This window comes from Gopherus flavomarginatus, chromosome 1 (genome assembly GCF_025201925.1).
Source record: "Gopherus flavomarginatus isolate rGopFla2 chromosome 1, rGopFla2.mat.asm, whole genome shotgun sequence".
In the NCBI taxonomy this organism is placed as follows: Eukaryota; Metazoa; Chordata; order Testudines; family Testudinidae; genus Gopherus; species Gopherus flavomarginatus.
In genome coordinates, this window is record NC_066617.1 from 156,958,672 (window position 1) to 156,983,445 (window position 24,774).

Here is a 24,774-nt window from a genome sequence, read left to right on the forward strand (position 1 = left end):
TTAGCGACTCCCTGCCAGCCTCTCCGCGCGCACTTCCCAGCGTCTCCTTTAAGGAATATTCCCGCCCTCTGTTTCCTATTCCTGCTGCTCACTTGCTCCGCGGGTTGCCAATCACCAGCAGTTCCTGTTTTGTGCAACCTAAATTGTTCGCTTTTACACTTCTGCAGCCTCTTCTGCGTCTGATTGGTCAGTTGAGGGCTGCGATGGGCACGGCGCAGGTCTTTCCCCGTGGCTGGCTCACCGATTGGTGCAGGCAGCACAGTGCGTGGCAGTTGATTGGCTGCTGCGGGCCGCGTGCGCGTCCAGCAGGTTAGGGTGCGAGTGAAGGGTGCTGAGGGGATCGGAGTGGTACCTGTGGGGGACGCGGGGCGCCTGTCCGGAGGATGGTCCCCGCGGTGGGGCTGCTGAGTCTGCCCTGCCCGCCGGTGAGTGCCGCTCTGGGGGTAGGGGGGACGCAGCGGCGGGGGCTGCTGGGCAGGGGTCGGGGCAGCCTCGTCCCGTCCCGTCCCGTCCCGTAGCCGTTAACGGAGCGGGGCTCTGCGGGCCGAGGGCTCGCGGGTAGGTGCCAGCTCCTTGCCGGGGGCTGGTGCCGATGGGGGGGACCCCAGGGGCGCCCTGGAGAGGCCAGGAGCGGGAAGTATCCGGCTTTGCCCGGGGCACCGGCCCCCGCGGGGACCCCCGGAGCGGACCCGTCTTTGTCTGTCTGTGCCGCCGGGTAAACCCGCCCCGAGGGGAGGGCGCCCGCTGTAGCCCCAGGCCGGGTCAGCTCCGTTCAGAGGCTCCTTCGCTTGGTGAGTCCACAGGCCTTAATCCTGAGCTGGGATTCCCTGTGGGGGCAGACCCAGGAGAACAGTAGTTGTGTGTACAGGTTATAACTGTTTTGGCTATGGGTGTTGAGTAGTCAGTAGATGGGCCATGGGCCAAATCCGGACTTCCAGAAGCTTTTCAACTGACCCTGAAATCTTTGTATTTACTTATTATTAGCATTATTGGTTCCCCCGAGTCTGGACTTTGACTATACTTTGACAAAGAAATTTGGACCTTGATAAAAAATAACTGACTATCCCTGGTGTGGAGGTTTTAATCAAAATAGTTACAGAGGTACAGCCCCTGTATGGATGCACTCATAAGGGACATACGTTGTTGTTATCAGTATAGCTTATTCTGCTTTTTCTATTGGAATAAGCTATAACACTATAAATACCTTTATACTGCTGTAGCTGCATCCATACTAGGTGAAACTGAAGTTGGTTCCTTAATCATGGGGCTATGTCTTTACTTGTGGTTCCTTATTCAAAGACCGTAATTATTTTAAAATATATCAACTACAATTTTAGAATGTTCACCAGGTTAATGTGAATGAATGTGATGAACAGTTAAATTACCAAATACTTATCTGATTATTTAATATACAATTAAGGAACTGGGGTTTGACTAGCTGTATATGACAACACCCCAAGAGAGACATCCCTGCGATTTAGTGCTCTGAAGGAGAGAGATATGCCACTTCCCTTGTTTGTGAGCAATATGCTGCCACTTGTTATGCCTCCGTGCCACTTCCAAAATAGGGGTTGAATAAGGAGCTGGCTTTTGACTGGCTATATCACAAAATTACTGGGTCATCCTAAGTGACCTATCTCCGCACTGCTGTTCCATTATGAAGAGATACGGCTATGTCATTCCCAGAGATGAATCTTGATTTCTGATTTGACAAATATATTTCCCAAATTTTTATTTTTTTTTGTTCCTGAATATGCAGTATGCATGTAAAAATCAGCAAAAAGCAATATTCAGCAGTTCATTGCAAATCTGGCTGTAATACTTTTACAGAAATTATATCTGCAAATGAAGTCTAAGAATTTAGGTTTGTTAGATAAATTAAGAATAGGAAAAATATCTAAATTTAAAAACATTTATTTGTAACAACTAAAAACTTTTATGATTAGTGTAGTATCTTTTGCTTGTTATGCAAGAAAAATAATATGGAGATGGTACGTGGGCACAGTTGAGTACCAAATCATTTATTAACTGTATGAAAACATACAAAGCCTAGCTTAATGCATACTGCTGCTGTGAGTGGTTTCTCATGGCTTCTAAGAGATAGAAAACAATGAACCCTATGAGTGTTCACAAACTCATTCACATAAAGGAATACTACTTTATCCTATATACTACAGTTAGCTAAACCAGCTAGTATCTTTAGTGTTGTTGCTGTACAAGTCTCACAGTAGCATTGTGACTTGGTACTCTCTAATTGAATTTGAGCAACTCTTTATCTGTGGCTAGAATAGTTCCACCTTCTTTCCCTTTTAATTCCAAAATTCCATAATTGAAATGCCTATTCTGAATTTGACCAAATTTATGGAAACATGCAAAATGGTTCCCAATGTTGCATGTTATCCAACAACTTCAAACCTATAAACTTTAAACTAGGTTAACTGGGGAATGGAGACCTAAGCCCTGAGGTAAGCAGAGAAGTGGGATACCGGGAGGGAAACACAAGGAGGAGAGTGCAACAGGGGAGGCCTCCTGATCCCTACTGAGAAAGTAGGGCAGTCAGCTAGTTATCTTGGGTGCCTGTACACAAAAGCAAGAAGCCTGGGAAACAAGCAGCAAGAATTGGAAGTCTGACACAGTCAAGGAACTATAATGTGATTTGGAATAACAGAGACTTGGTGGCATAACTCAGATGACTGGAGCACTGTCATGGATGTGTATTAACTGTTCAGGATGTTCAGGCAGGGGAGAAAAGGTGAGGAGTGCACTGTATGTAAGAGAGCAGTATGATTGCTCAGAGCTCCAGTATGAAACTGGAGAAAAGCCTCTTGAGAGTCTTTGGGTTAAGTTTAGAGGCGAGAGCAACAAGGGTGGTGTTGCAGTGGGCGTCTGCTATAGACCACCAGACCAGGAGGATGAGGTAGACAAGGCTTTCTTCAGACAACTAACAGATGTTTCCAGATCACAGGCCCTGGTTCTCATGGGGGACTTCAGTCATCTTGACATCTGCTGGGAGAGCAATACAGCAGTGCACAGACAATCCAGGAAGTTTTTGGAGAGTGTTAGGGACAACTTCCTGGTGCGGTGTTGGAGAAACCAACTAGGGGCCATGCTTCTCTTGACCTGCTGCTCACAAACAAGGAAGAATTAGTAGAAGTAGAAATGGGTGGCAACCTAGGCAGCAGTGACCATGAGATGGGTTGAGTTCAGGAAGGAAGGAGAGCAGCAGACTACGGACCCTGGACCTCAGAAAAGCAGACTTTGACTCCCTCAGGGAACTGATGGGCAGGATCCCCTGGGAGGCTAATATGAGGGGGAAAGGAGTCCAGGAGAGCTGGCTGTATTTTAAAGAAACCTTATTGAGAGCACAGGAACAAACCATCCCGATGTGCAGAAAGAATAACAAATATGGCAGGCAACCAGCTTGATTCAACAAAGAAATCTTTGGTGAGCTTAAACACAAAATGGAAGCTTACAGGAAGTAGAAACTTGGACAGAAGACTAGGGAGGAGCAATAAAAATATTGCTCCAGCATGCAGGGATGTAATCAGGAAGACCAAGGCACAACTGGAGTTGCAGCTTAGCAAGAGATGTGAAGGATAACAAGAGGATGAAGCTCAGCCATTCTCAGTGGGATGATTTAGTTGGTATTGGTCCTGCTTTGAGCAAGTAGTTGGACTAGATGACCTCCTGCGATCTCTTCCAACCCTAATCTTCTATGATTCTATAATCACAATACCTTTGCTTTAACAGACTCTGTTATGCAGATAACTTTGATAATGACTTCTGTTGAACTAATCAATGTTTGAAACATTTTAAATATTAATTAGGGCTGTCGATTAATCGCAGTTAACTCACGCAATTAACTCAAATTAATCGTGATTAAAAAAAATTAATCGCAATTAATCACAGTTTTAATGGCAGGGTTAAACAATAGAATACCATTGAAATTTATTTAATATTTTGGATGTTTTTCTATATTTTCATATATATTGTATTTGGTGGTGTAATTGAAATCAAAGTGTATATTTTTTATTACAAATATTTGCACTGTAAAAATGATAAACAAAAGAAATAGTAGTTTTCAGTTCACCTCATACAAGTACTGTAGTGCAGTCTCTTTGTCATGAAAGTGCAATTTACAAATGTAGTTTTTTTTTATTACATATCTGCACTCAAAACTAAACAATGTAAAACTTTGGAGCCTACAAGTCCACTCAGTCTTGCTTCTCATTGATCCAGTTGCTAAGACAAACAAATTTGTTTACATTTACAGGAAATAATGCTGCCCTCTTCTTATTAACAATGTCACCAGAAAGCGAAAACAGGCATTTGCATGGCACTTTTGTAGCTGGCATTGCAAGGTATTTATGTGCCGGATGTGGTAAACATTCATATGCCTCTTCATGCTTTGGCCACCATTCCAGAGAACATGCTTCCATGCTGATGACGCTCATTTAAAAAAAATGTTAATTAAATTTGACTTATCTCCTTGGGAGACAATTGTATGTCCCTGCTCTTTTACCCCCATTCTGCCATATATTTCATGTTACAGCAGTCTTGGATGATGACCCAGCACGTCATTAATTTTAAGAACACTTTCACTGCAGATTTGACAAAATGCAAAGAAGGTACCAGTGTGAGATTTCTAAAGATAGCTATGGCACTCAACCCAAGGTTTAAGAATCTGAAGTGCCGTCCAAAATCTGAGAGGGATGGGGTGTAGAGCATGCTTTCAGAAATCTTGAGAGCAATACTCGGATGCAGAAATGAAAAAAACCCGAATAACCAAAAAGGAAAACCAACCTTCTACTGGTGGCATCTGACTCAGAGGATAAAAATGAACATGCTTTGGATTGTTGTCAAGCAGACCCCATCATCAGCATGGACGTGTGTCCCCTTGAATGGTGGTGGAAGCATGAAGAGACATATGAATCTTCAGCGCATCTGGCACATCAATATCTTGTGACGCCATCTACAACAGTGCCATGAGAGTGCCTGTTCTCACTTTCTGATGACATTGTAAACAAGAAGCAGACAGCATTATCTCCTGCAAATGTAAACGAACTTGTTTGTCTGAGCGATTGTCTGAACAAGAAGTAGGACTGAGTGGACTTGTAGGCTCTCAAGTTTTTACGTTGTTTTGTTTTTGAATGCAGTTTTTTGTACATAATTCTACATTTGTAAGTTCAACTTTCATGATAAAGAGATTGCACTACAGTATTTGTATTAGGTGAATTGAAAAATACTTTTTTTTGCAGTGCAAATAGTTGCAATCAAAAACAAATATAAAGTGAGCACTGTACACCTTGATTTCAATTACAACACAGAATACAATATATTTGAAAATGTAGAAAACATCCAAAATATTTAAATAAATGGTATTCTCTTATAGTTTACCAGTGTGATTAATCATGATTACTTTTTTAATCACTTGACAGCCCTAATATTAATGCTCTGTTCAAGCTGCAAGTTCTACGGAGAGGGCAGATAAAGGAATTCTTTGGGAGTTGGCATATTTCCTTTTTTGTCTGAATAGTCATCAAGTGATATCTGAAAAAACATATGTTGTTACTGTGAGATGCATCTGTCAAAATTTTGTTTTGTTTTCTTCCAATGTATTTGCTATCCTGCACAAAAATATCTGATGGAAATAGATGGAGGGTCAAATTTTTAATCTTTCTGTGATCAGACTTAACTGCAAGTGTAGTGAGTGAAATGCATGGCTCACCATTATAAAATGTGTATTCAATTGACTTAATCCATTACTCCTGTTCCCTTTGATACTGACCTAAAATAAGTAAAGAAGTTAGTATCCACTGTAATAAAAGTAATTAATTGAACAATTGTTGCTGCCGTTAATGCTGACCACCGCGACACCTATGTTTAAGCATTCCTAAGTATTTGTGTAAGACCCTGCTTTGCACAGAAGGGAAGTTTATGCATAGAATTTCTGCATAATTTGGTTCTGTCTGCCTTCCATAGGGAGATTTTCATAGTCTCTAATCCTTGCATAACCAACTGTTTCACAAAACCTCCATATGGATGGGGAAACTTTGATAAAACTATGGGCACAGAAGAGTCAGTTGCAGGATTCAGAAATTTTCAAGTCCGAGGGGATCAGTAGATCATCTAGTCTGACCTGTATATCACCAGAGAATTTCATCCAATTACCCCTTATTAAACCTATTAACAACTTTTGTTTTGACTAAAATATCTTCTACAATGGTATCCACTCTTGAGTTGAAGACCACAAGAGACGAGAATCCACCATTTCCCTTGCTAGTCTTTCAGTTTTTCATAATCTTCATTATTAAAAATGTGCACATAATTTCTAATTTGAATTTGTCTTCAGCTTCCAGCCATTGCTGCTTGTTCTGCTTTTCTTTACTAGATTAAATAGCCCCTTAGAACCCAGTATTTTATCCATGTGAAGATACTTATACATCATAATCAAGGTGTGTCTTAGTTGTCTTTTTGATAAGCTAAACAGACTGACCTCTAACTTTTTTTCACTGTACAGCATTTTTCTAGCCCTGAAATCATTTTTTGTGTCTTTTCTTTGCCCTCTCCAATTTTTCAATGTCCTTGTAACAGGGTCAGCTACCTCCTGTGCATCCCCTTGAGGCTAGAAGTGGCTCTGTGGTACCCTACCTCAGTTTCCTCTCTTGATGGTTCAATAAGCTCAAAACAGACTTTCACCAGTCTAATAACTGCCCTTTTGGGGGGGATCTAGTTTTATTCACAAAGTTCCAGAACAAAGAAAATCCTCCTCCCAGCCTTTAGAGACACAGCCTCTCCTCCCTCAGGTATTGCCTTTTCTTTTGCTTTCTGAGGGCAGGTCTACGCTATTGGTTAAGTTGATCTAACTTACATTGCACAGGGGTGTGAAAGACCCTCCAAGCAACACATGTCACAGTGACCTAAGAATTGTCCAGCCCTGTCTGGAGGAGGATGGAGTTGGGGATTCCTACCCCCATACACATGGTGTCTGGATCTGATGTATGCTTATTCTCCAATGCTATTAATCATGATGGTTCTCAGAAAGTTTAGGTTTTAATGTTCATAGTAGTTCCAGTGTGGCTGAGATAGTTATGATTCTTGGACCTAAAGAATCCATCCTCAAAAAAAGAAAAAATTGCCTCTCCAGCCAAGTGTAATATCTTAGACTGTCATGTCCTCCTTTGAGGTCCACACTTCTTGAATCTCACAGCATGTATATTGGCTGGCTAATATCAGTTGAGACAACCTGTTCAGCTGAGGCACGCAACATTTTCATCCACAATAGAAAGAACTCTATGAGGTTTACTTTGCCAAATGGAAATGATGGACTATCTTTGCTCAAAACTAGTTATTTCAGTCTCTAGCTCAGGTACCAGTCATATAGATGTACCTTTTATCATTAAAGAAATCTGGACTGTCATTGAGCACCCTGACTGACCTTATCTGTCAATTTTGTTTTTAACCCTTCAATTCAGGAGTTTTCCACTTTTTCACACCCACTGCCGCTCAGGGGTTCCATCCACCGGCTCCTGCCAGCCGGGATCCCAGCTGCTAGATCCACTCAGCCTGCTGCCAGTCTGGGGTCCCAGCCCTGCCCACATACAGTGGGTACCTACCTTCTCCCTGGTTCTGGCCCATTCTCTTTCTCTCTCTGAACTGAGCTGAGGGTGGGAGTGCACTGAGCACAGGGCTAGGGGTGAAGGGTCTGGCCAGGAGCTAGAATGAGGGAGGGGGCTCAGGGTTGGGGCAGGAGGTTTGGGTATGGGGCACTTACCTGGGCAGCTCCCATTTGGTGTGAGGGGTGCAGGTGGGAATGTGGGGTGTGTGTGTGTACAGGAGCTCCCGTTTGGTGCTCAGGGTGAGGATGGGGGGGTATGGGGAGTGCAAGAGTCAGGGCAGAGGGCTGGGGGCATGTGGGGGTGCCAGAGTCAGGGCTGGGTTTGTGGGGGGTGCAGGGCTCAGGGCATGAGTCTGGGGTGTGTGTGGTGCTCGGGGCAGAGGGCTGTGTGTGTGAGTGGGGAGGGGTCAGGGCAGGGGGCTGGAGGGGCTATGCCCCCATTTTACACACACACACACACACACACACACACACACACACACACACCCCCTCCCCCACGCTTCTTCTCTGCCTCCACTGGGAGCAGCAAGCATGCTGACTCTACTCCTTCCTGACCCCCTCCCTCACAAGGGCCATCAGCTGATCGGCCAGCAGGGAGGGAGGGACCCAGCGCACTGCGGGAAGAGGCAGGGGAGCCAGCAGGACCAAGCTTTTGCCTCTTGCCCCCTGCCCCCGCAGGGAGGGGGGTGGAAACGGAGGGCAGAGAAGAGTGGGCTGGGCAGGATTTTTAATGGCACGCTGTTGCCTGTCGTTACTCCGGCAGGCAGCAGCATGCCATTAAAAATCGGCTCGCGTGCTGTCTTTGGTATGCGTGCCATAGGTTGCCGACCCCTGGTCTAGTCAGTGAGACATGGCTTAACTGAGTAGAGACACACCTGAAGGGTATGGGTATGTACCTACCTGGCTCTCTACTCATCCAAGTCATTCCTCTCCTGTTTACACTGCTGTTTTGAGCAATGTAGTGTTCCTCTGTCTGCCCACTTCTGGAGCCTTTTCCTGCCTCAGGAAAAGGTTCTGGCAGGGGGAGACAACTAGGAGAAGCATTTTACTGTGGTGTGTAGCTACACACACACTACAGATTGCTACCAGTGGTATGTAGTATAGATGCAGCCTTAGAGCGTTTCCCAGATTGTTCATAGATTATGGGAACAGAGTGAAAAGTCAAGCCATTTCAACAGACTCTCTAATTGTCTTTCTGCTTGTATCAGCCTGTGCTGTGAATGAGCCAACATAGACACCCCCCTCCCTCCTCCAAATAAGTGATAGCTCATTCTATAAGAGCACAAGCAGCTTCTTTGAGAAATGTTTCAGTACTAGAAACATGCATGGCGGCTACCAAGGGTTCAAAGCACACACTTACTCAGCACTACTCCATAGTGGAAGTAACAAGATATGATGCTAATTTTGGTAGGGCTGTCCTACAATCATTGGTTAGACTTGCTGCGCCCACTTCTTGTAATGTAGGTGAATCACCAGTAGCAGAATGTATGCGAACAAGAACTCAAAGAATAAGAAACAGTTACATACCTTACAGTAAATGTATTTCTTTGAAATGTGATGTCTATATGTAGTCCATGACCTGCCTTTCCACACCCCCTATTATGTAGTCTGACACCTGGATTCTTTACTGGCAAAAAAAAAGAGAGACCCAGGTGGGATTGCCCTGCCCTTTATGCCTTTGGTTGGAGGCACTAGGATAGTCAGGGCATAGTCAATGCACACCAATAATGGAGTATATATTGACAACATATGTTGAAGAGCCACTCATCGGAGATGGCAGTTACTTTTTCTTGTAATTTTGTGAAACTTTCACTTTGAGTTGAAATTTTCCAGCACTCTCCTCTGCCTCAAGGGGATTTTTATTATTCATTTATTTATTTATTTTATTAATCTAAACACTTTTAAATTTAACGGAGTGAGCACTAAAGGCAGTGGGAGAAATTTTGGTAGAGATGTCTTTCAGTGTTGGAGGGGGAGGAGAGGAAACTGCCTTGAAATTTGTAGTGCATTTAATACTCTGAACTGTTTCCCAATGAACTAGGAGAGAGGACCACACTGCACATGCATGACTGAATCCTCTTTATAGGGGACAATGTAGCACAGTTGCACAGTGAATGAAGTAGAGCTCTACCTCATAGTTTTGCAATATGTTGAGGGGAAAAAAAAAGTAAGCAGAAAAGTGCTGTAATAAACATTTGTAGTCAGTGGAGCTCTGTCTCTGCCTAACTGTATACTGGTTACTACACTTTTACACATATTTCCCTTGCCTCTTCGCTGCACAACTGGGTACACATTTGTATGGTCTTCAGATAGTGCCTTGAAAAACTCACCAAGGAATGAAAGTTGTTTGTTTTTTTGTTTTGTTTTAAAGAAATAAAATCTTTGGAAATTCCATGCAGAAAAATGTTTGAGAGAAAAAAAATCTTAAAACACTGAAAAGTAAGTAATTGCCAAATTAAGGTGGCACATACACGTATAACTCTACTCCTTTGTATGTGTATGTTTACAATGGTCTAGAAATTATTTATAGCTGTCCCTTTCGCTTCTGATCTATTAAGTTTAAATGTCTTTCTGCTGCCTCAGTGAATGAGAACTATGCACACTGAATCAGAGAGGGATAATGTGGAAATAATAGTGCATGATCATGTAGGATGATCAAACTAGATGAACAAGCATCTCAAACAGATTAAGAGAAAGCAGAAAGCCAAAAAGAAATAGACGAAGGGATGGATCAGCCAGGAAAACTACCAGTTGGAGGCCTGCAAGTATAGGGGGAAAAAAGTGAGAGCAGCCAAAAGCCAAACAGCACTGAACCTTGCAGAGGAAATTAAAATCACTAGTAAGAGATTCTTTAGCCATATAAATAAAAAAGTAAACAAGGAAAGAAGTGGGACTGCTAAGTCATGGTGGAGATTAAAGGTAATCTAGGTATGGTCCAATACCTAAATGACTACTTTGCCTCTATTTTTAATAAGGGTAATGAGGAGCATGGGGGCAGTGACAGGGTGGCTAATGAGAACAAATATATGGAAGTAGAAATGATCACATCTTGGGGGCAGAGGACACACTGGGTGAAAAGCCTGGGGGTGCTGCACTCCCCCCTCCCCCTTCCTATGGAGATCCGCTGGCACTCTGCATTGACCTCCCATGATTGCCAAATTCTCTGTTTCGGGAACAGTCAGGTCTTGAGGGGGCTGGACTGGAGAGGCTCAACCTGTATTAGAGTTAAAAGGTAGGTAAGGAGCTAGTTACATGGGGACTACAATGGGAATGCTGAAAGATGAACCTTCAGGCTGAAAGGAGGTTACTAATGGAGTTACTCAAGGATCAGTCTTGGGACCAATCTTCATGGATTTTTTTTTTTAATGACCTTGACACACACAGTAGGAGTGTGCTGATTAAAATTTGCAGATGACACAATGTTTGGATGGATTGCCAATACAGAGGAGGACCTGAATAACATGCAAAAAGATTTGGCTCACCTTGAGGAATAGAAATGGGTTGAAATTTAATAGTATCAAGTTCAAGGTCATGTACTTAAGGACTAACAATAAGAATTTTTGCTATAAGCTGGGGATGTACCATTTGGAAGTGACAGGAGGAGAAAGATCTGGGTCTATTTGGTTGATCACAGGATGACTGTGAGCTGCCAGTATGGTAGAGCTGTAAAAAAGCTAATGGAATCCTGTCAGGTGAAGTATTTGCATAGAGATAAGGAAGTGTTATTACCCTTATATAAGGCACTGGTGAGCCCTCATCTGGAACGCTGGATGCAATTCTGGCCTCCCTTGTTTAAGGATGATGAATTCAAACTGGAACAAGGGCATAGAAGAGCTACTAGTATGCTTAGAAGAATGGAGAACCTATCTTTCGAGAGGAGACTTAAGGACCTTGGCTTGTTTAAGCCTAACACAATGAAGGCTCAGGGGAGATTTTTTTATAGTGAGCAGCTGTTATAGCAGAGGAATAAATAGCTCCTTTTTACTTCCCCGGTGTTCAAGAGCCAATATTAGTACAAGAACAAATGAGATATAAACTGACCATCAGTAAGTTTTTAGGCTTGTAATTAGACGAAAGTTTCTAACCATTAGAGAAGTGAAGTTGTGGAACAGCCTTCCAAGGGGATTACTGGGGGCAAAAAACTTGAATCGTTTTAAGACTGAGCTTGATAAGTTTATGGATGGTATGAGGTTGCTTATAATGACGTGGCCTGTCCATGACTGATATTAGCTTATATCGCCAGCGACTGGATATGGGACACTAGATGGGTAAGGCTCTAAGTTACTACAGATAGTTCTTTCCCAGGTGTCTGACTGGTGGGTCTCACCTATGTGCTCAGGATCTAACTGATCACAGTATTTGGGATTGGGAAGGAATTTCCACGCAGGTCAGATTGGCAGAGACCAAGGCGGGCTTGCCTTCCTCTGCAGTATGAATCACAGATCACTTGCTGGTTTGAACTAGAGTTAAATGGTGAATTTTCAGTAACTTGAAGTTTTTTAAATCAAGCTTTGAGGACTTCAGTAACTCAGCAAAAGATTATGGGCCTACAAGATGAGTGAGTGTTTGAGGTTCTGTGGCCTTCAATGTGCTACTCTTGAGGGCATTCTGTGCCAAAAAATTAAAAATTTTGCACACAATATTTTAAAATCCTGCAGGTTTTATTTGCCAACAAATAAATGCAAAGGCTCCAGCATGGCAGTTGGGAGCACAGACCACTGGCTGTTCAAAGGTGGGACATCACCCTTGCAACCTCCCTACCCCCAGGACACTGACTCAGTGGTGAGGCTGCACCTGCCCCAGGCACAGCACAAGGCCTGGGCCCTGCCCCTGAAACACCCTGGGGCCCTGCCCCCCTGCACCAGGTGTGGGGCAGGCAGGCTCAACCAGGTAGGATCTAAGATTGGAGGGGCTCAGTGTCGAGGGGGATCCAGATTGTCAAGGTATTTTTCCCACTTTGAAATTTATAGTACAAATGTGGGGACCTGCGTGTACCCTTCTAAGTTTAATTACTAGCTTAGATCTGATAGCGCTGCCACCAACCAGAAATTCCAGTGTCTGGTGCACTCCCTTTCCCCCAAAACCTTCCCTGGGGAACCCAAAACCCAAACCCCTTGGGTCTTAAAACAAGGAGAAATAACCATTTCCCCTCCTTCTCCCTCCCAGACTTTCCCCTCCCTGGGTTACACTGAGAGGCTACACTGATTCAAACTCCTTGGATCTTAAAACAGAGAGGAATTAACCTTCCCCCCCGACCTCCTTTTCCCCCCACCAATCCCCTGGTGAGTTCAGACCCAATCCCCTTGGGGTCTTAGACAAGGGGGAAAAAATCAATCAGGTTCTTAAAAAAGAGAGCTTTTAATTTAAAGAAAGAAAAAGTGAAAAATTATCTCTGTAAAATTAGGATGGAAAATGTTTACAGGGTAATTCAGCTCATCTAGACTAGAGGGACTCCCTCCTCCCTAGCCTGAAATTCAAAGTTACAGCAAACAGAGGTAAAACTCCTTCCAGCAAAATACACATTTGCAAGTTAAGAAAACAACATAAGACTAATCCGCCTTTTCTAGCTAGTACTTACGATTTTGAACATGAGAGACTGTTTCAGAAAGATTGGAGAACCCTGGATTGCACGTCTGGTCCCTCTTAGCCCCAAGAGCGAACAACAAAACAAAACAAACAGCACAAAGACAGACTTCCCTCCACCAAGATTTGAAAGTATCTTTTCCCCCCGTTGGTCCTCTGGTCAGGTGTCAGCGAGCTTCTTAACCCTTTACAGGTAAAAGAGACATTAACCCTTAACTATCTGTTTATGACACAGGTGTAGAGTGAGATGATTCTATGTGGAACAATCTAGGTGCAGGCAGCTCAGTGCGGGGATCTGAATGCACAAAGGCTTGTTGCGGATGGGGTTTCAGGTGCAGAGGCAATGAGACTCTGCAGGGGCTTTCTGGTGAAAGTGGTTGGGGCTCACCTGAAGGGTCTGCATGCTGGGGGAGCAGGGCTTGGTGAGGTGGGGATCTGGGTGCAGCTAGTTGGGGGTCATTGGTGTGGGGGTCTCAATGTGGGCGCTCAGTGGTGCAAAATTCCCCCAGGAGCAATGTGCAGGAAGTCGGAGCAGATGATCATGATGGTCACTTCTGGTCTTAATCTGTGAGTTACTGTCACCGTGCTGATGTACAGTATGGTGCACATACAGCCATAACTCTGGTATTTACTAGTTTGAGTGCTTCATTTTGCAGCTTGGATGTTCTTAATGCTTTCTATGTAGGATATATTAAAATCTTCATACACCCACAGACAGGAGCTAGTTAGTAATAGGTTGCTTGGTCCACCTCAGACCAGCTTACAGTGAGCAGCATCTGCCCTCCTATTTCCAGGAAACTGTTGCTCTCAATGATTTGAGGGGCAAAAAGCTGAGAGAAAGTGATCAGAACAATCTTCATCAACTGATGAGTGAGGAGGGAGAATTATTTCTTCCATGGAGCAAGACTTTTGAATGCTGATTGTGAAGAAGGAGAGGAGATGGACAAAGCAGCAGATGGATGATGAGGCATCAGTGTTGGCTGCCACAATAGAAGCTCACCAGTGCCAGTATCTCTGACTTAAATTAGAACCTTTACTTTTCCTTAGTTACTCTTCACCAGTTCCCTGGTAGCAAGCAGACTACTCCTCCTTATCTCTATTCCAGAAACCCCTCCTTTCATGACCAAGACAGAACTCTCATGATGTTCACTAGTATGCTTTCATGTATGTTATGTTTTGGTTAGTTTATTGGTGCTTGCAAATAAGCTTGGCTCCTTGAAGTGAGGGGTGTGAGAGAAGAGAGTACTGTATAGGAAATCCATCAAAGCAGCTTGTGGTGGCATAAACTGCAGCTGATGGGGCTTTGAGTAAAGCTATAAAATTAAGCAATTGTTTTTGTGGAAAACTATGTGACAGGATTTTCTGTGGCCTAGTGGCTCAACCGCTGATCTTGTGGTCTGCAAGGCCAGAGGGGGGAAGTATGGGGACACGGCTCCTCCCTCTCCACCGGGTCCCAGCCCAAGGCCCTGTGTAGTTCAACCCCTAAACAGGGAAGATAGGTCTCCCTCCTGGTGAGGGGTCAAGACCAGTTTCCCTGGGCTACTTCCTACAAGTCTCTTTAGTTTGGGGCTTGGCCCTGCTCATCCAGTTGCCCCACAGTTTGGCTTATTTGCAGACTCCCCTTGGCAGAGGAAGCTTTACTTGCCTCAAGTGGCTGTGCTGGCTGGCAGTTTGCTGATCCATCCCTTTGGGCAGGCCGGCAGAGAGCTGCTTCCTCCTCGCCAGTCAGACCCCAACTGAGCCAGGCTCCCTTCTTTTTCTCTCCTCTCCAGGCCTGGCATTGGCTGCAAGTATAGCAGGATGGAGGGGGCCTAGCTGAATACAAAGGTTTTCTTTAACCCCCGCTGTGCCAGATGGCAGCTTCTCTGCTCCCTCGCACTGTATTAAATAGCTAAAACTAGGGATCACATTCTGGCCACAAAGAGCTACTCTTGTCTACAGCACTCACCCTTGTTGAAGTGACTGACTTATGTCAGCTAAGCTACGTTGTTTGTGGTGGTGATGCCTTCCCCATTCTGTCTCTGTTATGTAGCTAAAGCTTCAGGTTCCATGTCTGTCAGTCTGGTACTTTTCAGTATTGGAATTCATTGGAGTTAATCAACTAGAAAAAGCTAGTGTGCAGCACAATGTTGGAGTAACAAAAGACATATCTCCTCCTCCTCCTCCTCTTTCTCCTCTTTCACGTGGTTTTGGGCATATACAGAGAACTCTGCATTCTCAGTCCTCTCCAAGTCAGACAGTCTGCATAGTGAGATGTCCTCCATGGCAGCTGGAGACAGACCAGATCTTTGTTCTGAATCTGGACTTAGGACTGCCCCCCAGGAACAACTTTCCAGAGTTCTCTGCCTCCAGGCAGCACACGTGACAGCTTGTGCAGAGCTTTCTTTTTTTCATTTGTTTTTGTTTGTTTAATAATCTCAAGTTTCCTCATTGGCTTTGAGGTTTTTTCTCAAAACAACTAAACTTTTTTTTATTTTTTTTTACATGGCTTTTTGAGGAGGATTTAGAGAACAGAACTTTCAAATGAAAAAATGGCAGAGACAGTAGGCTGCAGCAACTTCAGCTCCTGGCCACATGTTGGTAAGGTCCATACTGGGACAGTTGAGTAGGTCTCATGGAAGCTTCTTTCACTGAGACTAGGCCAGAATCAGTAGCATGGAACTAGGATTAACTTTTTTTTCCAAGACCTCTGCCTCACCTTAGGCATGGGACTGCTATTCCCACTGCTTGTAGTGTACATAGGAAAACCTCCTAAATCTGCTGGGGAGGAAAGATCACCAGCATAGCAAGAAGGAGGAAGAAATTCCTGCTCCCAGCCAGCACATAAGCAAGGTCCGTGTGGAGATGGCTGAGAAGACTGCAGCCATCTCTTCTCACAGATAGTTTACCATCCAAGCAAGACCTCAGCTGCTACGGAAGGTGCCAGGTCCAGTGACCTTTCTGATACCAATGAGTCATCTATCTCCAATAGCTCTGGCTCACTCATTGTGTGTGATCTGTCCCCACTCAGCCTGCACTCAGCAGCAGGGAGTTAGGATAAAGTGATTGTTTTAGATTCCCCTTCCATGTGAGATTAACCTACCTCCTCTTCCCATCTAGCCTCTGAGGTTCCCATAGGAGGTCACAGAGTGGCTACTAACTTCCTTAAGGAAACATGCAAGTTACATCTCTGCAGACTGTCTTTTCAATCTCCCTTGTACTGTATTTTTCCCCTCACAAGCCCTCTCATCAGTCCATGCGCTGAGCCCCTGAGAAAGATATTGCTCACAATTGGCTTTTAAGGGACAGCACGAAGTTTTAAACGCTCTTATGAAAAAAGTCTCCCCTCTAGATCCTCAAAGATAGGGTTGCCATGTGTCCGGTTTTTGGCCAGAACTCCTGATCAAAAAATGGACCCTGGCAGCTCTGGTCAGCACTACCAACCAGGCCATTAAAAGGCTAGTTGGTGGCACCCCAGCCCGGTGAAATTGAGTTGGGGAGAGTGAGCGACAGAGGGAGGTGGGATGGAGTGAGCGGGAAGTGGGACCTTGGAGAAGGGGTGGGGGGTGGGCGGGGCCTCTGGGAAGGGGCAGGGCGGGCGTGTTCGGTTTTGTGCTGTTAGGAAGTTGGCAACCCTATCTAAAAAGTAGGAGAAATCTCTAATACTGGTACTCTGAGATACAGTATCTCAGACTCTCAACTAAACCTCCCAGAACCAAGTACAAATGTGGGCCTAACTTTATAGCAGGTACTTATGTTTTTGGAAGGGTATGATTAAGGTGCAGTGAGAATTTCTTTTCAAGATCTTCTTGTACCAAGGGACTAAATGGTCTTCCTTACTCTACTTAACCTTAAGCCTGCTGTAATCTCCTTAGTAAAGGACGTAGTCTTGCTCAGGAACCATTCTAGCCAGACCCACAGTAAGGAGAATAAGATCATCACTTAAGCTAAACTTGGATACAGCAGCCTCGGCTTTGAAAGTTTTGGCTTCATTTTCCCATTGTGAAGGTATGTGCTCAACCAGGAGGTCATTGGGATTGTGCCCTAAAAACCCTATGTAAAATTGACTCTAAACTTAGTTCCCTTGCAGCTTTTTCAGGACCAAAGCTTCATCTTTGTTTTGCTGTACTTTCAAAACTACAAAGGTGTGTTCTTCAAGCAACTGTGGCGCCACTTGAAGAAATTGGAATTCCAGGCTAAACTGGTAACTAAAAATTTGGAAGGATAAGCTCTTTGGAGAGCACAGACATAGAGCAGTTGCTGAAGCTTGAGGATTTAGACAAGGTGGGAATTTCCTCCTTCCTTTCAGCGAGAGAATCTTCAAACTACCTTATCTCAGCAGGTGTTTCACTTGAAGCCATGGCTTCTCCAGGTTCTAGCCTAGAGACTACACATTCAGGAAAGACAGCAAAGGCATCCTCTTGCTGGGATTCTCTGGCAAGCCATCCAAGCCCAAAATGGGTATGTGTTTTCATTCCAAGTCTGGACAGATTTCCCTGTCCCTCTGGAGGAGGTGCTTCAGCATGAGCCCTCATCTGGGAGTAAACTAATTTGGAAAATGGGTGCTTGAGATAATCAGGGAAGTTAGTTCGATAGAACTCTCATTGTCCCAGGTACAAGTTTATCCTTTCCCAAAAGTATATTAAAATAAACCAACACATCATCAAGACCCTTCATAGCATCAGAAGATGAAAAGTGCAATAGTCTATCTTCCACATGCTGCAATGATGCAACAGTTCTGTGGAGAATCCACTGTTTTGGACAGGGCACTAGATTCTATGGATTCACAAAGAGAAACTGTATCATGCAATCTATTTTAGATCTTGGGTCTCAAGTCCATAAGGAGATTGGTATTCAGATGAAAATACAAAAATCTATCATTACGCTATTATCTTCCCAAAACTTCTGAATGTGAAAATAAACCTTCTAGAGATCTAGTGACGATATGGCTATAGAGTAATCTAGAGATACTTTAGCTTCTGCTATAAGAAGCATTTCCAGTAGAGTTACTCCTGTTTTGGACTCTGCAGTTCCATGTGGTGTTCGCAAATGTCACATCATTCCTCCTTTCAAGTGAAAGGGATACACGTCTACTCTCATTGGGATGACCTTTATCATTTATCAGGGCCCAGCAGCTGTTCCTTAAAAACCTTCAGAAACATGGTTTTAAGCAAACAAGTGGAAGGGCCAATTACAGCCCTCACAAAACTCCAGCATCTAAGTTATTGTCCAAGAAAGTCTTTTTATTTCAGAAGAGAGAAGATTAGCACACCTTATTTAAAATAAGATATCTGACTTAGCTCCTGGGCTAGTTCATCTCTTATGTGGATACCCTACACCATTCTTGCTTTGTTTCCAGCCAGTGATTGAAGCAAATCACTATAAAAATATCTTGGTGCAGATCTTCTTGAATATTAAACAGCGACCTGATATTGGGTCCTGAGAAACTGATCATCAGTACATATATCAGACTCCTTGGCACAGAATATAACTTGTCTCGTGCTGTGGACTATCAAGAGTATGCCTCTATTTCCAGCAGATAGAAAGAGTTGGAGTGTGTGTGTAAAGCATTAAACTTTTTCTGCTGCTTAGAAAAGTAGCCTTACTCATGTCCTGGGTAGAAGTGCTAGTGGGAGAGTGGCAGTATAGGTGAAAGAAAGCATAGAGTTAAAATAAAAATCTTAAATCAAACTATACCATAGTCTCTAGCAATAGAAATTCCGTGCTTGAACAATAAGTGTATAGTAATAGGAATATGCTACCAACTACCTGACTGTCAACATGCTGGTAATTGTAGCCTTTCTAATCTTCCTGAGTGTTTCACAAAGGCAGAAAACACGGTAATAATGGGTGAATTCAATTATTCTCAGTGACTTTGCTAGAGTAATGGATTCAGAAATAAACTTTATGTACACCGTAAATAACTGTTTCTTGGAGCAGCCTGTCCTGGAACCCACAAGGGAAGAGAGGCAACTCTCTTGTGAAGAAGCTAGTTAAACAGAAATTTAAAAGGAATAGTCACAAGGGTGAAATGTGTGCAAGCTGCATGGAGGCTATGTAAAATACCGTAATAGAAGCTCAAACTAAATGAAATCCCTAAATAATTTTTTTTTTAAAAGTAAGAGGACCAAAAAAGTGTCAACATAGTAAATGGTGGAGCAAAAAGGCATCCTTTAAAATTGGAAGTTAAATTCTCACAAGAATTCTTTTTTCTGTATATCTTTATTTGACAGTTCTCTAAACTAAATAAGCTATTCTTCCAAAGGACCCTTTTTTTTGCCAGAATAACTGCCTCTACGCTAGGAATTTTAGTGGCATAGCTTTATTTGTTAGCAGTGTGGCTTTTTCACTGACATAACTGTGCCAGCAAAACTTAAAGGAAAAACAGATCTAAGTGTCCAGCTGTTGCAGCTGGGAAGAGAACCTTCCAAATGTGATCAGTGTGTAACCAAGATAGACACGTCTCTGGTACAAAATTGTTTTGTAGACTAGGTCTCTGAATTTGTAGAGTCTGAAATAATAGCTCTGAGGTGTCAACTTCACCATTTATTTCTGTGAGTGCAAACTCGGAAGCCAAGGATGGTATTTCACAGTTGATCAAAGCTTGTAAGAGAAGGAGAAAATATCATATTATGAAGATTCAAACAGTTTACCAAATAACCATCATTTTGGTGCATGCCTGGCAGCTGTGGTGAGGAGACAATTCCTTACTGCCGTCTGCTGAACACATGCAACAACCTGGATTGACGCTTCACAAGAGAGGTAATGTGTTAAGCAACCATCTAAATGTTGCTACCTACTAGTGATTTTTTTTTTAGTTTTTGCTCCTATTGTAAACTTGAAAGTGTTCTATTTCAGTGTTAAATATTAAAATAACTTTTCCAACAAGAATTTCAGACCTTTTTTAATTTCTAATTAAGTGTCATTCCTTAAAATAAAAATAAGGACATATTTTAAAATATTTTATAATTTTAATTAAAATTGTGAGTAGGCGTTTAACATATGCTGGAGTTGAAGGTGGAGAATTAATTGGGTTTCATTTTCTGAAGGGAAGCATAAGCTTTAAAAAGTTAGGAAATCCTCACCTAAACCATTTCATAGAATGATCCTCTCTAGAGATTCAGATAAATATTGACTGTGAATACTAAGGAACCTTGTCCATGCTTGGCACCTTAGCTGCTGTTACCAAGGATGCTGATTTTTCATTATTCTAAAACAGTTATCCTGTCCCTGCACTTTTTTGTTTCCTAACTGTGTATAAAGAGGACTGAAAAGGGTCTTTCTCAAAATTCATGCAGTATGTAATCTGGAAAATTCTATAATTAGAGACTTGGTGTAAATGTTGATCCAATAAGAGACAGTGAAAGTTAATCTATCACATTATCCATCATGAAGAAGCAAAAAAAAAAACCCAAAAAAACCCCCACAAACTCAATTTTTGAACAATCATTTGCGTGTCACCATTAGTGATGGGAGCATCTGACCACTCCAGACGCAACTGGAACCATCACACTCATTTCATACATAACAGTGAAAAGCCATCCTAGAGAAGACCACTAATGACCTAGCCATTTACCAGTTCCCTCAGCTATGCACAGGTGCAAATTGCAGATCTTTGAGCTTACTCTCTACAGACTTCTGCTTTGTTGTTTGATGATGAAAATCATATAAGTACTGAAAACCATCTAACTTCCCATTAAATTGTTTAAAATATTGCAATGTGAACAAGGCCTAACATATATGCAGAATTAGACAAAAATTAACTTGGGCTCCTCAGTCACTTAAATGCTTTTGAAAATTTTATGCCATGTCTAGATTGAAGTCTGGATTTTCCACCTTGCTTAATGTTGGTGTTGCATTGCTCAGACAACTTTTGGTGGGTGTCCTTTGTTATGTACCTTCAAATTTTTTTTGGAACAATTTACCAATGGTAGTGGTAGATTCTCCATCACTGACAATTTTTAAAACAAGATTAGATGGTTTTTTCTAAAGATCTACTCTAGGAATTCTTTTGGGGAAGTCCTATGGCCTGTGTTATACAGGAGGTCAGACTATATGATCATAATGGCCCCTTGTGGCCTTGGAATCTGTCACTTCAAAAATAGTCATTTATTATAGTTATTCTCAGCTTGGTTGACTGACTTAATGTATTGCAAAATTATTTTTAAAAGCTATGTAAATAGGGAAGGTTTTTTTTTCAGCTCTTTGTGGGGGAGGAAGGGGGTTCTCCCAGCTATATATTTTTTCCATTAGCCTGCAGGTAGAGATGCTGTTAATCATCTGTTATAAAAGTGAGAGGTGGAGGAGCAATCTTTCACAAATTTTTATCCTAGCCAGAGTTTTTACCTGTCCTTGTCATTCAATTGATGATCCTGGAGGCTGTGACACAAACTGTCACCCAAGGTAGCAGAGGGCTTATAGCTCTGCTGAATGGACTAAGAATGCATTACTAGGGTTCACTGGGTCATCAGATCTTAAAATTTGCCATATTTTTAACTCAGGGAGGTGATTAAAAATCAGGAATTTACCTTTATTTTTCCTTAAGATTGACTAGACAGCTGTGATGGGGAATTGACCCCTCCTTGTCTTTCTGAGCAGAGAGGTCCATGTGTGGAAAAACAAATTCCGCAAAACACAAAATTCAGAAAGGCAATATATTTCCTTCTGAACAAAATGACTTCTCTTCATTAAAATGTAGATATTATACCTAGTATGGGTGGTTTCCACAAGTTTATCAGAGATTGAACACTGAAAGAGGAAAAGCTTCACCCCAAGCTTAAATCTGTAAAACTCAACTGAAATTGCTAGGATCTAAGAAAATTTGGGTAGCTTGGAGGATAAAACAAGAGGTCTTGTAAGAACAGTGGGTCTCCATGAAGAAGAGGAAGGAATGAAGTTGCTTTTTTGTAATTTAAGCAAATATGATGCTGTTGGGTGGGGTTTCTTTTCTTTTTTTTTTTTTAAAGATGGATGAACCCACTACAGCACCTTCTTGAAATCACATGATCAAACCACCAAGAGCAATAATAAAATTCTTCATCCTTCCAAAATCTTAAAATTAGCCAGGGAAGAAAACTTTAATTACAGAAGGAGAAACTTTTTTCTCAGACAAAAAGATATGGTATCATGCCTTGTGTTGGAATCAGTTTAAAATCTTTAATAATCTGGAGGAATTGATGACATTTCTGCAGCTTGTGGAAAATCAAGATGGATTTAAGCAATGAATGTGTGCTCTCCATTAACAGAAACTAGATGAGAAGATCACAAATGAGCTCTGAAAAGCATCAATGTCTCCTTTATTTTCTTACTTTAAAATATTTTTATACAGCATCTAGCAACTACAACTGTGTACATTTTTTATTTGTTACGATATTTTTAAACATTGTTTAAATAAGGCAACTGTTTTATGAGAAGGGAAAAAGTGATTGTTTAGTATCTAATTGTATCAATATCTAAGGGCTACTCTGCTTGTATTGGCATAGCTATGTTTCTCTGGGGTGTAAAAAATCCCTATGCCAACCTAACTTCTGGCGTAGACAGTGCCAGGTTGATGGAAGAGTTCTTTCATTGACCTAGCTACCAGCTCTCAGGCAGGTGGATTATCTTCCTTCACAGGAGAACCCCTCCCATTGGTATAGGTAGTTGGTTTTAAGTGTAGGCATACCCATTAAAATGTTAAATCTTGTTAATAGAGGTTTTTTCCCTCTTAAAGGTTTTGGGAAATAAGGAAAAATTTACGTCTTCTAGATTTTACCACATAATGCAGATAAACAGGATTTATGCAATAGTCTAATTGAATGTTAATCTATCTAATAATCCAGGAAAGGGGTAGGGAAAAAGATACCCAGCTATCTTTAAAAAAAAAAAAAAATTACATCCAGATACTGCAAGTATACAAGAACCTCATCTTCCTGGAGGATCGTAAAGTGGGCTGAAAAAAGATTAGACTGGAAATCTGTGTATTCTCTTTTATAAGAGAGGAAAATACCAAAAGGGGCTTCTTTCCTTACCAGTTCAAGTAATGCAGGTCTTATGTGATAGGGAGTATAGAAACATACCTTAGGCAACTGTTGATGATCTAGACATTTCCCTTTATAAATCTGTGTAAACCCAATTTAAAAAATGCACCATAGTTAACATATATCTGAATCTTGCCATGCGTTTCAAAAGCATTTCATTTACGATAGTGGATTTTAGTTAGTCTGGTTAAAAAAAAAAAAGTACATTGAGTTTGGGGAACATGTTAATAGAAGACTCAAAAGCAATCACTATAATGTAGTTAGTGAATATGTAGAGAGAGCTACATCTTGGGGGAGAGAAAACTTGACTGTTTTGTTTGCGTAATCAATGCTCATTCTCTGAAACTGAACCATTCCAGGACTGTGAAAGGGTAAAGTAATCTATATAAGATTTGTGAAGTTGGTATCAGCAGTATTATTGTAACAGATCATGCCCCTGTTTTGGGGTATTTTACAGAATGTAAAGGAGGAAAAATAAGGCAAGCACTGGACATTGAATGATAGTTTTTTTTTTTTTTTTCTTTTCTTTGTACAGTACTTAGTACAGTGAGAGTCCTGGTCCATGAGTAGGGCTCCTAGCCATTACAATGATACAAATAAAAATGATATTCTGTTGTAGAACTAGAATCATCACGATGTTTAAAAAAAGATACACAAATATATAAAAACAAATTAGGTGGAAGATACAAGTGATGCTGATCCTTGTGAAACAGCTTAAGCAGTAATCTGAGGAAGATTGTTTGATATAGCTAATAATTTAAAGAAAAAACAAATGGAAATAATTATTTTGCAAAAGTGGAAGCTCTTCACAAAGATATGCTAAATCTAAAAGCAGTACAGAGCACGTATAAAATTTAAAGCGGTAATTTATTATACTACTGAGTGAAAAGATAGTATCAAATAAAGTTAGCTAAAATAACCTTTTTATGGTAGGGTGAGACAACTGATAACATTCTGAATTTTTGTCTGAGAAGGAGAGCTCATAAGAAGGTAATTTGTCAAAACAGGAAGGGGGGGGATGAGAGATTTTTAGATCAGTTAAATCATCTTTTTCAGGATTTCTATCCCATTTTTATATGTCACAATCCTACAGCATTGGCAAAATTAATATTTACTCCCCACACCATATCCTCTAAAAACCACCTCTGTCATTTCTAGCAGAAGATTATTTAATTAAATTAGAAGACCCCGTATCTAGAGCCAAGATTTAAAGTGCTATGAATGAACACCTTAAAGCTTTAGAAAACCCCAGGACTGGATGGCTATAAAGCCAGCCTGTGATGTATGTTCAATTGCATCCCTTCAATCGGTTGAAGAAACAGGAATTCGTTCTTTTTATCTGTTGATGCAGAGAAGACCTTGAGCTGAGTTGAGTGACCATTTTTAATAGCTTGACTTGCACAAAATGTCCAGTTTTACAAAACAAGTGAATGCCTTATACTAAACTCAGAAAGCTAGTATTCTAGTAAGTGAATCCCTTAAAAGAGGAGTAAAATGAGAATGTCCAAGTTCACTATTTTTATTTGCTCTAGTTACAAAGCAGCTGTCTGGACTTACTACAAATGTTACAGGACC

At 41.9% G+C, this 24,774-nt stretch overlaps 1 protein-coding gene across 4 annotated transcripts in view; it reads left to right on the forward strand.

The window, feature by feature from the left end:
• Positions 1-326: 326 nt before the first annotated feature.
• USF3 (upstream transcription factor family member 3) overlaps positions 327-24,774 on the forward strand; it is an 84,136-nt gene continuing 59,688 nt past the window's right edge. For all 4 annotated transcript variants that reach the window (XM_050932552.1, XM_050932580.1, XM_050932561.1 and 1 more), the window contains exon 1: positions 327-425. The gene's annotated coding sequence lies outside the window, so the exon portion shown is untranslated. The remainder of the gene's footprint in view (positions 426-24,774) is intronic.